At 44.3% G+C, this 13,577-nt stretch overlaps 1 protein-coding gene and 2 pseudogenes across 2 annotated transcripts in view; 1 reads left to right on the plus strand and 2 right to left on the minus strand.

Moving 5' to 3' along the window:
• Window positions 1-13,577, minus strand: part of LOC134928209 (ethanolaminephosphotransferase 1-like) — a 185,348-nt gene that overhangs the window by 114,577 nt on the left and 57,194 nt on the right. The gene's annotated exons all lie outside the window — the stretch shown is intronic.
• On the minus strand, window positions 8,804-8,922 carry LOC134931565 (5S ribosomal RNA; annotated as a pseudogene).
• Window positions 9,381-9,499, plus strand: LOC134931566 (5S ribosomal RNA; annotated as a pseudogene).

A 13,577-nucleotide genomic window follows, 5' to 3' on the forward strand; every position in this document is an offset into this window, starting at 1 on the left:
AGGATCCGCCCCTTTTTTTGTCAGAGCTACTATGGGAGCAACCAGGTCAGAAAAAGAATGAATGAACCTCCTATAATAATTTGCAAACCCTAAAAAGCGCTGAATTGCTTTTAAATTAGTGGGTTGCGCCCAATTAAGGATGGCCTGGAGCTTCTTTGGTTCCATGGAAAATCCCTGAGGAGAAATTATGTACCCTAAAAAAGATACTTCCGTGACGTGAAAATCACACTTCTCCAGCTTGGCATACAAATGATTCTCACGTAACTTTTGAAGAACCAGACGCACCTGGGTAACATGTTGTTCCATCGATTCAGAAAAAAATCAAGATGTCGTCTAAATAAACGACCACAAATTTCCCTAGGAAGTCACGCAGAACATCGTTAATAAGGTCTTGAAAAACTGCCGGAGCGTTAGACAGGCCGAACGGCATCACCAGGTATTCGTAGTGACCCGACTGAGTGCTGAAAGCCGTCTTCCACTCATCCCCAGATTTAATTCGGATGAGGTTGTAAGCTCCTCTAAGGTCAATTTTAGAAAAAATCACAGCAGAACGTAACTGATCAAAAAGTACAGAAATCAACGGCAAAGGATAGGTGTTTTTAACGGAGATCTTATTCAGGGCTCTAAAATCAATGCATGGTCTGAGGGAGCCATCTTTTTTCTCCACAAAGAAAAAACCTGCACTTAAAGGAGATTTTGATGGTCTAATAAATCCCTTCTTTAGGCTTTCCTGAATATAATTATTCATGGCCGTAGTTTCTGGCCCGGACAAAGCATATAATCTCCCCTTAGGCAAAGTGGCACCTGGAACTAGCTCAATTGCACAATCATAAGGCCGATGGGGAGGCAGAATGTCCGCATTGCCTTTAGAGAAGACATCGGCAAACTCTTGGTATTCCACAGGAATGAGTTCTGGAATGATTGTTGCAACTCTGACTGGATATGAAATACATTCCTTAGCACAAAATGTACCCCATTGGGAAATCCCCCCGGACCGCCAATCAATGGTGGGATTATGAAAGGCCAGCCAAGGGTGACCCAGAACAACAGGAACTGCCGGACAATGTGTAAGGTAAAATTCAATATTTTCGGAATGTAAGGCTCCTACGGTAAGTACTACTGGAAGTGTACAGTGAGTAATTATCCCATTAGAAAGCGGACCCCCATCTAAGCCGTGCATGGTGATACATCTATCTAATGGTAACTGCGGAATGCCTAAGGTCTTAGCCCAAGTTAAATCCATAAAGTTTCCTGCAGCTCCACTGTCGACAAAAGCCGAGACCAAAGAACTGAGGCTGCCAAAGGAAACCTTAACAGGGACTAAGAGACAGTTGTTCGAGGAGATAAGCTGCAGACCTAAGTGAACCCCCTCACAATTCACTTGGTCAAAGCGTTTCCCGACTTGTTCGGGCAATTACGAGCAAAATGTCCCTTACAACCACAGTATAAACAAAGACCGGAATTTTGTCTTCTGGTTTTCTCTTCAGGAGACAGCCGGGAGAGACCCATCTGCATGGGCTCCTCGACGTCCTCTGGAATGGAATATACACAAGGACTAGACCTTACAGATGCTCCTCTTTCAGCCCTCCGCTCTCGGAGACGACGATCAATCTTTATAGCAAGCTCCATGAGCTTATCGAGAGTCTCAGGAGCGGGGTACTGGAGGAGGCTGTCTTTAATAGATTCAGATAAACCGAGGCGAAACTGACTGCGCAGGGCAGGGTCATTCCAGCCACAGTCGTTCGACCAACGGCGAAATTCGGTACAATAAACCTCCGCAGGATTTCTTCCTTGTTTGAGAGCGCGCAGCTGACTCTCAGCGGACGCCTCTCTATCTGGGTCATCATACAAAAGCCCTAAAGACTTAAAAAAGGCGTCTACAGATAACAACGCAGGATCCTCTGTTCTTAAACCAAATGCCCAGGTCTGAGGATCCCCCTGGAGTAAAGAAATAATTATCCCAACCCGCTGAGATTCATTACCAGAGGATGTTGGTCTTAAACGAAAATAAAGTTTACAGGATTCTTTCAAATTAAAAAATTATTTTCTATCACCGGAAAAACGGTCGGGCAAATGCATCTTTGGTTCAGGGACTACCTTCGGGGAGGCTCGCAAAAGATCTTCCTGCGATCTCACCCGAAGAGAAAGATCCTGAACCATCTGAGTAAGTTCTTGAATCTGGTTTACTAAAAGCTGACCGGGATTCGGCCCTAAACCTGACGGATTCATGAGGCCGATAAACTCTCACAAAAACTGAATGAGAAAAAATTAAACCCCGTTTAATTTTAAGTTTTGGTAGGGCCGGTCATAATGTTATGATTCCAGCACTCTGGTCTGAGGAGATTTTATAACAAGGACCTGAGCACTGGAACGTAATGCTGGGAAAGGAAGTGGGAATGGAAAATAGCCCCTGGCACCCTAACTCCGTTGTCTCGCCCGTGTTATCAGAAATCCCTTGCGAGACTATGGTTGCTTGAGCCCATGGCAGCCGCGTTTGAAGGGCGGATTACGTCTGCCCAACTCCGATGCCCCCTCAGGTCTTAATGGGAGACAAAGGGAAATCCGAGACAGGGTGATGACAAGGGGCCCTCTAACTCAGCAACAAGGCCAGGGGCTAAGGTAACTTAAAACTAGAATATGTGCAGAAAAACCGCCAGGGAAAAGGACAACCAAAATACCCACTTGTCCACTCTCCTACCCGGCACCGCCGAGTTCCGGAGAGGACTTGTGGAAGCGGAACCCTCCGCAATACTCCGAAACAGAATAAAAAAATAAAGCGGGCTGAGCCGCAGCACACGGCAGAGCAGCAAATCACGAACACCACACGAGATTATCTGGCGACCGTGGCGGACAATAGAGGACCAGAGACTTCTTGGGATGAGATGACAACTCCAAGATTCAGGAACCCTGAGGACAGGAATGACCGGACACAGCAGGACTGGAACAGACGTTCAGCAAACCTAAGCAGCATGCAGGAAGCTATTACCGGCGTCTGTGTGAAGTACTGAGAAAGTCTTTAACAGGGAGTCCTCCAATCAGATGTTACAGAGCCAAATTAGAAAACATGCCGTGCAGCTGCCAGGCTGCACGAGCAGAGACAAGTGTGTGTATGATTTATTGATTGACCCAGCAACGGGGAACGCGGTCCGCCCATGGCATCCCCGTTGCTAGGGTCCGGGCGGCTCAGCACGCCTGGCGTCACTGCGTTGCTAGGGAGCCGGCGGCTACGCGCGCACGGCGTCCCAGCGTTGCTAGGGACCCGCTGGCTAGCATGCTCGGCGTCCCTAGTAGCTAGGCGCCGGGCTGCGAGGGCATCGCGGACCCCGGCGCCTAACAAAAAGTCGGCAAAGGGTGAATGGAAAATTACCAGTAGGCCAGAGCTGAATTGCAGTCCCATGTGTACCAGCTGGATGAATTCCTTTTTGTTGCTGAAGGGGTTAGTCCTGCCAAACGGTGCTTATGAATTACCACGGTTGCAAACAAGTGGTCCAAATATCGCCATTTTCCATTCACCCTTTGCCGACTTTTGGTGATTTATCCGGTGTGCTCCACAAACTTTATCCTTGTGATCTTCCTTTACAAGTGGGTCCTAGCTGTGGGCATAATATAATATGTGGCATATTTACCTCATGAATTTATTTAAAAGGATTTTACATGTTTAAGTTGTATAAATAAATGTGTTACAATTTTTTAAACAGGCCGTCTTGAATGAATTTTTCATAAAACAGCCAGCGCTGGTATACTTTATATTCTCTGTCAGTGAAAGGAGCTGCCGCGTAGTAAGTGTGTGGGCAGAGTGGGAGGTTCAGAAGCCAATAGTGTCACACGGGTGGAACTGGGAGGAAAGCTGTTTGCAGGGCACCTGGAAGGGAATTACTTACACACGGTGTCTGAAAGGCAGGCTGGCCCAGCAGGACACCAGTGGTGGCAGACCTCAATGCACCACAGGCTCTGAAGGGGCCGCAGCTTCTGTTGACCTACTGGATCAGGTATGCAGAGCAAATTTATGGGGATGTTGCATTCAACAGGCTGAGGGTAATCCAGGAGGAAGGGGGCACAGTTGCTGGGAGAGAACACAGGTGGGAGTGACACAGTGGCTGGGACAGAACACAGAGGGGGGGGGGGGTGACCACAGTGGCTACGACAGAACACAGATGAGGGTGTGTGATACAGTGACTGACAGAACACAGAGGGGGAGGGGTTACACAGTGGCTTTGACAGAACATCGGGGGGTGACATAGTGGTTAGGAGAGAACACAGCAGTGAAGTCCTCCGCTGCCAAGCCTGACTGCACATCACTGGAACACAGGTGGAGGTATGTGAGACACAGTGGATGAGAGAGAACACATATGAGGAGGAGGGGATATAACACAGTGGCTGGTAGAGACAGAGGGGGTGAAATAAAAAATGATTATGGCAGAAAGGGGGTACAGATAGAGCAGTGGTGGTACTGGGGTCGGTGACACCTGGTGCAGCCAAGAGAACCCCTGCACTCAAAACGGATGTGTGGCTTTGCGGAGATGGGGTATAACCTTGCGAGAACCCCACTGATGTCAGTGAAGGGGACATAACCTTGCTGGGAAGGGGTGGCAACCACAAACCGAGGATCTCTGTCAAATTACTTCTTCTTAGTGAGGAAAATTGATGTGTGTGTGTGTGTGTGTGTGTGTGTGTGTGTGTGTGTGTGTGTGTGTGTGTGTAACTAAATTGAACAAACTTACATTATATACACAATTTTATTTCTTCAGAACTGCTTTTTAAACAATTTTTTGGGGTTTGAAACACTTATGAAGCAATTAGGCAAAAACAGAATAGGCCCAATATCGGAGATCATCCCATGAACCAAACTACTCTACCACTCAGAATGAAAGCTTTTTATACGGTATATATACACACTCAGGGGCGGATTGGGATGGAAAACCAGCCCGGGAAATTGATGAAGGCAGCCCTAACGGAGGTGGGGTCTGTTGAGGGGGTTGGGCCTGTCAAAGGGGGCAGGCTCCCTCCTTATAGAGCTTGATTCTGACTTGGACGCAATTGCAGCCTTCCTTACGTCTTTTACTGCAGTTACGTCTATGACTTTATACTAATGCCGCTACAATGCCGTTGCCTGGTGTACAGCCGTGTGTCCCAATGTGTAAGGACTAAGACTCCTCCCAGTGTCTACAGATGCTGCAATTATGCTTTGTGCGTCTTTAGATGCTACCATTCGTTGCACCATTGACACTTTCACCAGCCCTATGCTAGGTCTCAGATCATCTGATTATGGCCTCCAATGTGAGTGATTCGGCATTTCGGTACACAACCACTATCAGCAACACATGCTTACTATGTTTCCTCTGCATCTGGTTAGCCAACCCCCTGTAACCACCTAGGGAAGCCCAACACATTTCTAATACACTTCTTGGTGCGTGCGTCTGAATCCGTACTGTAAATATGTACGAACAGCATCTGGACGCATGCGCAATGCAACACAGAACACACAAACTAAAACACATTGGCCCCACAGAAAAAAAAACACAGTGGCCCCCACAGAGAAAAAAATAATAATAATAATAATTGCCCCCCGCAGTGAACAATAAAAAAAATGTCCTCATAGGAAATTAAACAAGCACATTGGCCCCCACATAGTAGATATACAAGTGCATTGGCATCCACAATAATAAAATGGAGTGGATAGTTTATGTCCCTGGGTTTGGGATGGGGATACTGTGTCTAGGTGGCTGACACACAAACACACTGACACTGGTAGATGCTGACACACAGACAGATGCTGACACACAGACACACAGACGATGACAGATGCTGAAACACAGACAGATGCTGAAACAGGCAGATGCTGACACATAGACGCTGGCACACTGAAGCTGACAGACAGGTGCTGACACACAGACAGATGCTGATACAGACACACTGATGCTGACGGATTCGACTTCCCATGATGTGTGTCCCTTGTCTCCCTGAATGCAGCCACCAGGTGGGAAAGTGTGGGGCACAGTGCAAGCCACAGCCGCTGGGTGCGAGAGCAGGGGACACACAGTGTAAGCCACTGGCCCGCTGCTGCCGGATGGGAGGACACAGTGCAAGTCACAGCCTGTTCATGCTGGGACAGAGAGAAGATGAGTGAGGCTGCTAATACCCATTGGCTGCTGCGGCGCGGGCTTCCCTTCCTTACAGAGGCAGCACAGAGAGGGAGGACTGGTGTACCTAGTACCCACCAGCCGCCGAAGGGTTCTAGTGCCCGCTAGCTGGAGAGAGGACTGGGGCACCTCCAAGTCGGCTGAGTTACCATATATCAATTGGGAGCATGGCCACTAAGTAGAGGACGGTGCCTGGCCGACAGGCAAATTATCCCAGTTCACCGCTGGGCCAATCTGCCCCTGTTAACAAACACTGATTTATAACTTCAGAACTCATCATTTAGACTTTACAATGATGACATCAGAATTTACAGATGGCAAGCAAAGAAATCTGAATTCTATAAATATATTTACTTGTATCAGCTTCACCTGTGTACTGTAAACAACTAAACACCAATCAGAAGGTTTTCACCGGGATGAGGTGTCGAAGTCAAAAATATTACATAAAGAGAACATACAAACTACATACATTTAAGTCGCGATACTTGCAAATACACGCAGCGAGCACAGCCATATATGGTAACACACGCATTTACACGGACATGCCACAGAGATGGATTTGACACTTATTTCATACAGTACATAATTATAATAATATCACGCGCCAGACATCATGATGATTTAAAATTATCTAATGAATTAATGTCATGAATGTGTATTATTTGAACGAAGCAAGATAGACCTGTCATATTTACTATTAAAACAACCAGCTTAATGTGTAGATTAATTTGATACTTGTTATGAAGTTGTAGGACATTGCAGCGAATAGTTATGATTACATGTATAAAAGCTAAAATCACTTTTGTTAGAACAATGAATGTTACAGTGGACAGGGAACTCAGGCCAGCCCTTTGGATGTCTTCAAGGCTGAACCTGATCAGCATATACAAAGAGAATAGTGACTCATCATGAACCCCTCCCCCAGAAACTAGTTAACACATTTTGCTGGTCACACAGGAAAGTAGTTTTTGTTTTGGTCTGAGAGTGGCTGTAAGGTCTGAGACGATGATGGAGGTCTTGCATGATTTTACAGAGAGAGAGAGAGTCATATGGAGGGACAAATTTATATGAGAAAGATATGGTAATTGTATCGCTGGCATGTAACTGAAACTGTATGAAACTGTATGTAATTGTATGTTTTAACTGCTTACTGTGTGAGTGTAACCATGTAACTATAGGTATACTGTACTTTGTAATACATATTGAATCCATATCCTTTTAATAGAAAATATATACTTCAAAGAGCTTTGAAACTCAGATAATGTGTGGGTGTATTGTTTTCTCTTATGGGATACAGTGTTTTGCGATGTACAGCGCACTTTTATCGTATATGGTAATAAGATGCGCCTGGCGTCTGCAATATATATTAGAGCGGGCATTTTAAATATTTGTGAGAAATCAATTTGGCATTCTTAGATGGGGGCTGGTCCGCGATATCACGTTCTTAATGATGCACTGTACATTACAAACGCGGCTGTAATTATCCTGCTCCGATGGACGCATCGAAAAGCTGATGAAAATAACATCCACGTTGATGTATTGTTGTGTTATCAGTAAGCCGCTGATATGAAATTCAAGGGACAATGCGTTTCTCATAATATTTAAGATGCTAAAATGTATTTTTGTTGTTGCAAAACAAGGTTCAAATAAGTCATATTGTGTTTGATTCAGATTGGATTGCTTATCTGTTAAGTAGGGTTAAAAGTACATTTAAAAGTTGCTGCATAGCCTTGATATAGTTGTTTTTTTTAACTCAGGCCTAAAATAACTTCTGGTGCTTGTATGATGTGTGACTTCTTTGTGACAAAGGAAGCCGCATGGTCTGTCCTCCATTTTGGACTAACCACATGGCCTGTCCACCATTTTGTGTAATACTCATGGATGTGGAAGGGGGAGGAGCAGCGGCCATTTTGGGAAGGTCATTTTTTCAAAATGGCTGATTTTCACTGCTCAGAATAATCAGCTTTCCTTGGTCACATGAGACACCATTTATGAGTTACCAATGCATTTATTTAACCCATGCCATAGACAATTACAAATAGTGAGAGTTAAGAGATGAATACTTAGTGTAAGAGTTACACATAGATATAAAAAAAGTTTTTTTTTCTTTTACCTCTAGGATTTAGTGATAAGGGGTTGGATTAAGGATGCCGCACAAGACTAAGTGAAATTGAATAGATATGTAATTGATATGTGTTTCCAGGAAAAACCGACGAACCAGAAAAACTTCCGGAATTGATCACCATCTACCATTGAACAAAAAAGGGTTCTTTTTTAGGTAGAAAAAAGACGGTGATTGTCGATGGTGCTCCCATGGGTCTATTACATAGGTAATAAAGAAAGGAGAGAAAGGAAAAAAGTGACCCTTGTTGGGAGCACTCCCTCTTGGAAACAACTGTGATAGAGATTGTGTATAACGTATTTGATATTAAAACGTAACCTTTAATTCTTAATGAATAATATAAGAGTACACACCAAATATGTTTAAAAATTGATTAAATAATTTGAATCGTAAATTCGGGAATGCAACTGTGAACATATGGATGAAAAAACATATATATAAGGCAGACGTGCGGCACAAATTGCGGCAGAACCAAAGAATTTGCCCGCCAGGTGTTGATTACTACAGTAGGTGCAATAGCAAAGGTATTGCCATCAAACTAAACCTACAACACCTGGTATTCCTTAGTGGTCAACCACCTAAGTACTGACCAGGCCCAGCACCGTATTGCTTCCAAGATCGGACGAGATTGGGCATGTACGGTGTGGTATGGTAGTAGATTTAAAGTTAATGAGGCAAAGACCTGTAATGTATTCTGATGACATGCCAGCAAGATTTGAGAGATATCAAAGCATAAATGTGTTATTGCTCAGGATCTCTGCTTTCTCAGTTGTAGTTACACTTGCAACACATTTATGCTTTGATATCTCTCAAATCTTGCTGGCATGTCATCAGAATAAAAAGGGTTCACTATTGCCCTACCACATGTGAAAAATCCTCTGGGATTAATGTTGCATAGCACAAAAATAAGCAACGTATAGGCGGCTTTTTTTGGCAAAACCGATTGACCATATGATTTAAAACCTCTGCATACCTATACACTTGGAATACACTTTGGTGCAATGATGGTCAAACATATGTCTCTTTTTTAAGAGACTATCTGCCCATTTTTACAACCAGGCCTTTGGTGGATTTAACAACTGCATACCCATTACAGGTCTTTGCCTCATTAACTTTAAATCTACTACCATACCACACCGTACATGCCCAATCTCGTCCGATCTTGGAAGCAATACGGTGCTGGGCCTGGTCAGTACTTAGGTGGTTGACCACTAAGGAATACCAGGTGTTGTAGGTTTAGTTTGATGGCAATACCTTTGCTATTGCACCTACTGTAGTAATCAACACCTGGCGGGCAAATTCTTTGGTTCTGCCGCAATTTGTGCCGCACGTCTGCCTTATATATATGGTTTTTCATCCATATGTTCACAGTTGCATTCCCGAATTTACGATTCAAATTATTTAATCAATTTTTAAACATATTTGGTGTGTACTCTTATATTATTCATTAAGAATTAAAGGTTACGTTTTAATATCAAATACGTTATACACAATCTCTATCACAGTTGTTTCCAAGAGGGAGTGCTCCCAACAAGGGTCACTTTTTTCCTTTCTCTCCTTTCTTTATTACCTCTAGGATTTAGTTAAAATCTGCTTGCTAGTTTAGGATAGCCATTGAAATGCAAATGAACCTGTGTAACTGCTTTTTCTTAGCAGTAAAAACAAACAAACCACTTTTACAGGCAGGCAAAAGCATAGCTTTGATATGCAAATTAGAAGCACTGAATGGGTAAATGAGTCTCAAGAGACCAGTGAATGGTACATATATATAATTATTATAATTATGTGTATATTTATATCAGTGTATGTTCTGCAAGATAGCTATCCAATCTGAATCATATCATTTAAATTATTGATTATTGCTAGAGTCATTATAGATCTGTGTGAAATAGGATACATTTGTTGCTATATAGTTAAATTTATAGGTAAATCTGAAATAACATTATTTTAAGGAAGTAAGCGTAAAGACACAAACGCAGTTCTGCATAAAAGTTTATACAGAACAAGTTGTGTCTAGTGGGCAATAGTAATTAGTATTGTTCACATTTATAGAGCTGTGTGATTTATTGCGGACGCAGGGTTTTGTACACGTGTCTCGGACAAAGTAAAGGACTGCGCACACAGCGTAAGAGACACGCATGGTCGCGTGTTTGCGCAAAGTGCGTAAGAATGCGGGCGCTAAGTACAAATTATACAATAGTGTCGTTTAGTTCAAAGGTGGGATAGTAGACATTTAATACAATAGCACACAACTATCAGATTTCAAAAGCAGGTTACTCTAAATTTAGTTTAAAAAAAAACTGTATTGCCTCTGGGGTAAAGCTGCCTATCTGAATGAAAATATTTTCTGTACAGAAAAACCAAAGTGTATTTGAGTGAGTGAAAGCGGAGCGAGTGGAACTGAACCCAGAAACTGAAGTGGTCTGAAGTGGTAACACCGGGTTAGCAGAGGCCCAGTGGCGTAGGGTTCGCTACCTTGCGTTATGAGGAACTGAAGTGGTCTGAAGTGGTATCCCATACAACTAAAGTGGTCTGGAGTGGTCTAGGCTAGGTGGTCTACAGCAATCGTAGGGCATATAGATAACTAGTATCTATAGGCTGTGCTATTGCATCGCATGTCCGTGTGTTCTGCACAGCACAACGTGATACCATTGTGTCATATGCGCTGTGGGAGAGCATACGCAGACGTGATTGCATAGACAAAAGGGGTTTTTCTTTGACAACGTCGGGAAATCTCCCTGGTGGGCTTCACTGGAAAGGGTGAAGGATAGTTATCTAATTTCTCTGTTTTTCACCCTGTAAACAATTCCAGTTGAAAGATACCGAAAAGGAATTTTTCGCTGCCTCTCTCAGGAAAATATTCCAAACAGAACTTCCGCCGAAAGAAATTATGGTGTTGTAAGGTCTGATAGGGGCAGGCCCGGCGCTACCCGCTCAGCGAAGGGATGCAGTGCAGGGAGGCACTGGGACGGAGAGGCGCTTCCCCTGCCCTGCATCCCTTCCCTGCTGCGCCGTCCTGTCCCCCCCTGCTGCTGCTGCTGTGCCTGTCACTGTATAACAGGCACTGGCAGCGGGCACCTGCAGCATGAAAAGCTTCCTCCCTCCCCTCACCTGTGTGACAGCGCCGAGTATGGGACAGAAGAGGGCGGAGCTACATGGGGCGGAAGGGGCGTGGCTAAACGGAACAGAAGGGGCGGAGCTACACGGACTAGGCTGCTGTACAGAGGGAGACTGGCTTAGGTAAGTGGAGGGTGAGAGAGAAGTGTGTGTATGTGTGTATATGGTGGATGTGTATGTGTGTGTATGTATGTGTGAATTGTGTGTGTGTGAGGTATGTCTGTGCGCGCGCTTTATGGACGCTTCTACTGGGGGGGGCATTACGTATAACGACGCTACTACTGGGGGGGGGGGCATTACATGTAAGAACGCTACTACTACTGTGGGGGTCATTGCGTATAAGGACGCTACTACTACTGTGGGGGGCATTACGCATAAGGACGCTATTACAGGGGTGAACTACGTATAAAGACGCTACCGCTACTGGGGGGGGGCATTACGTATAAGGACGCTATTACAGGGGTGCACTACATATAAGGACGCTACTACTACTACTGGGGGGGCATTAGGTATAAGGACGAAACTACTACTGGGGTGCACTACGTATAAGGACGCTACTACTACTGGGGGGGCATTACGTATAAGGACGCTATTACTACGGGGGGCATTATGTGTAACAACGCTACTACTGGGGGGGCCATTACGTGTAAGGACGCTGCTACTACTACTGGGGCTGGGGGCATTATGTAAAAGGACGATACTACTACTGGGGTGCACTACGTATAAGGACGCTACTACTACTGGGGGGGCATTATGTATAAGGACACTACTACTAATACGGGGGGGTATTATGTATAAGGATGCTACTACTACTGGGGGGGCATTATGTATAAGGATGCTACTACTATTGGGGGGCATTATGTATAAGGACACTACTACTACTACTGGGGTGCATTACATATAAGAACGCTACTACTACGGGTGGGGCATTACGTATAAGATTAATAAGATTGTGCTACATTGTGGCGTAATTTTAAATGGGGGTACTACTGTGTGGCCATGCCCCTTACTTGTGAGACCACACCCCTTTTCCCGGCGCGCGCCAAAGGAATATGGGAGGGTGCAAATTTATAGTTTGCAGGGGGGCGCCGAACACCCTAGCACCGGCCCTGGATAGGGGCCCTAGGTTGGGTACATTGCCTTCGCTATCGACAGTGTATGGTAGTACTGGCCAACGTGGGCGGTGAGCGGGTGGAAGCGCTCGGAGAACTTTCACCGTCGCCTTATATTGAGTATTTTGGTGTTTGTGGGAAAAGGCCCACAATTATGGGAGTCAGTTGCTCAAGTAAGGGATGTTTAACCAGGGTTTAAGGTTGAAGAGCCGCGGCCCAGGGGGTCAGCGAAGTTTAAAGGAAAAAGTATTATGTGTGGGAAATATGGTCCATACGCTGAAGACTTTTTGTCTGAATGGGAACGTATGACTGACAAAGATAGGGTACCATTCCCTAAGGTGAGAAGCTATGAACCAGAGGTATTGCAGAACTTAAGGATAAGAATATGTCTGATAAAATCCCGAAAACAAAGGGTCAGACATACAAATTGTTTAAATCTGTGACAGCAAGAGGGGTTGGCGAGTTTGATCCTAAGGTATTGCAGGTGGTATGTTTAACCAAAGTTATATAAGACAAGAATGGAAATATAAGAACTGTTTGAACTTGTAGCAACAATAAATAAGTAGGAAGAAAAAAAAAAGAGAATGCAAGTACACCGCCTTATGTAGATGTGGAAGCAGTTACGGCCAGCATACAAACTATAGAAAATAATAAAAATATGAAAAATATGACTGTAACCTATATATGTACTAATGAATGTTGAAGTTTTATTTAGGAGGAGAAGGTGACCTGATTGTTTTCAGCCATTTCTCATGCACCCAGAGGAGTATCCAACCGGTAAAAGAAGAGCAGTAGCCTGTGGGGGAAGTGGCTGAGACCAGTGGAACAGGTAAGTATGGTATCATTCGTGTACATATATAGTAAAACCCAAAAATAAAACAACAACAAAAAATCAAGAAAGTAACGTCAGAAATGGAGAAAAACCTGTCCACACATTAGTATTTGCCAGTAGGAAAGCGGGCATAGACAAGGTAACCCCTGGGTATTTCTTTCAGTTACCATATAAGAAGTATTCATTCCTAGTAATGCCCCTAGTAAAGATGAGCTTGGAAATGTTTGTTGAACCATGTACAGACCCTTAGTACG

The sequence above is a fragment of the Pseudophryne corroboree genome, chromosome 5 (assembly GCF_028390025.1).
Source record: "Pseudophryne corroboree isolate aPseCor3 chromosome 5, aPseCor3.hap2, whole genome shotgun sequence".
Taxonomy (NCBI): Eukaryota; Metazoa; Chordata; class Amphibia; order Anura; family Myobatrachidae; genus Pseudophryne; species Pseudophryne corroboree.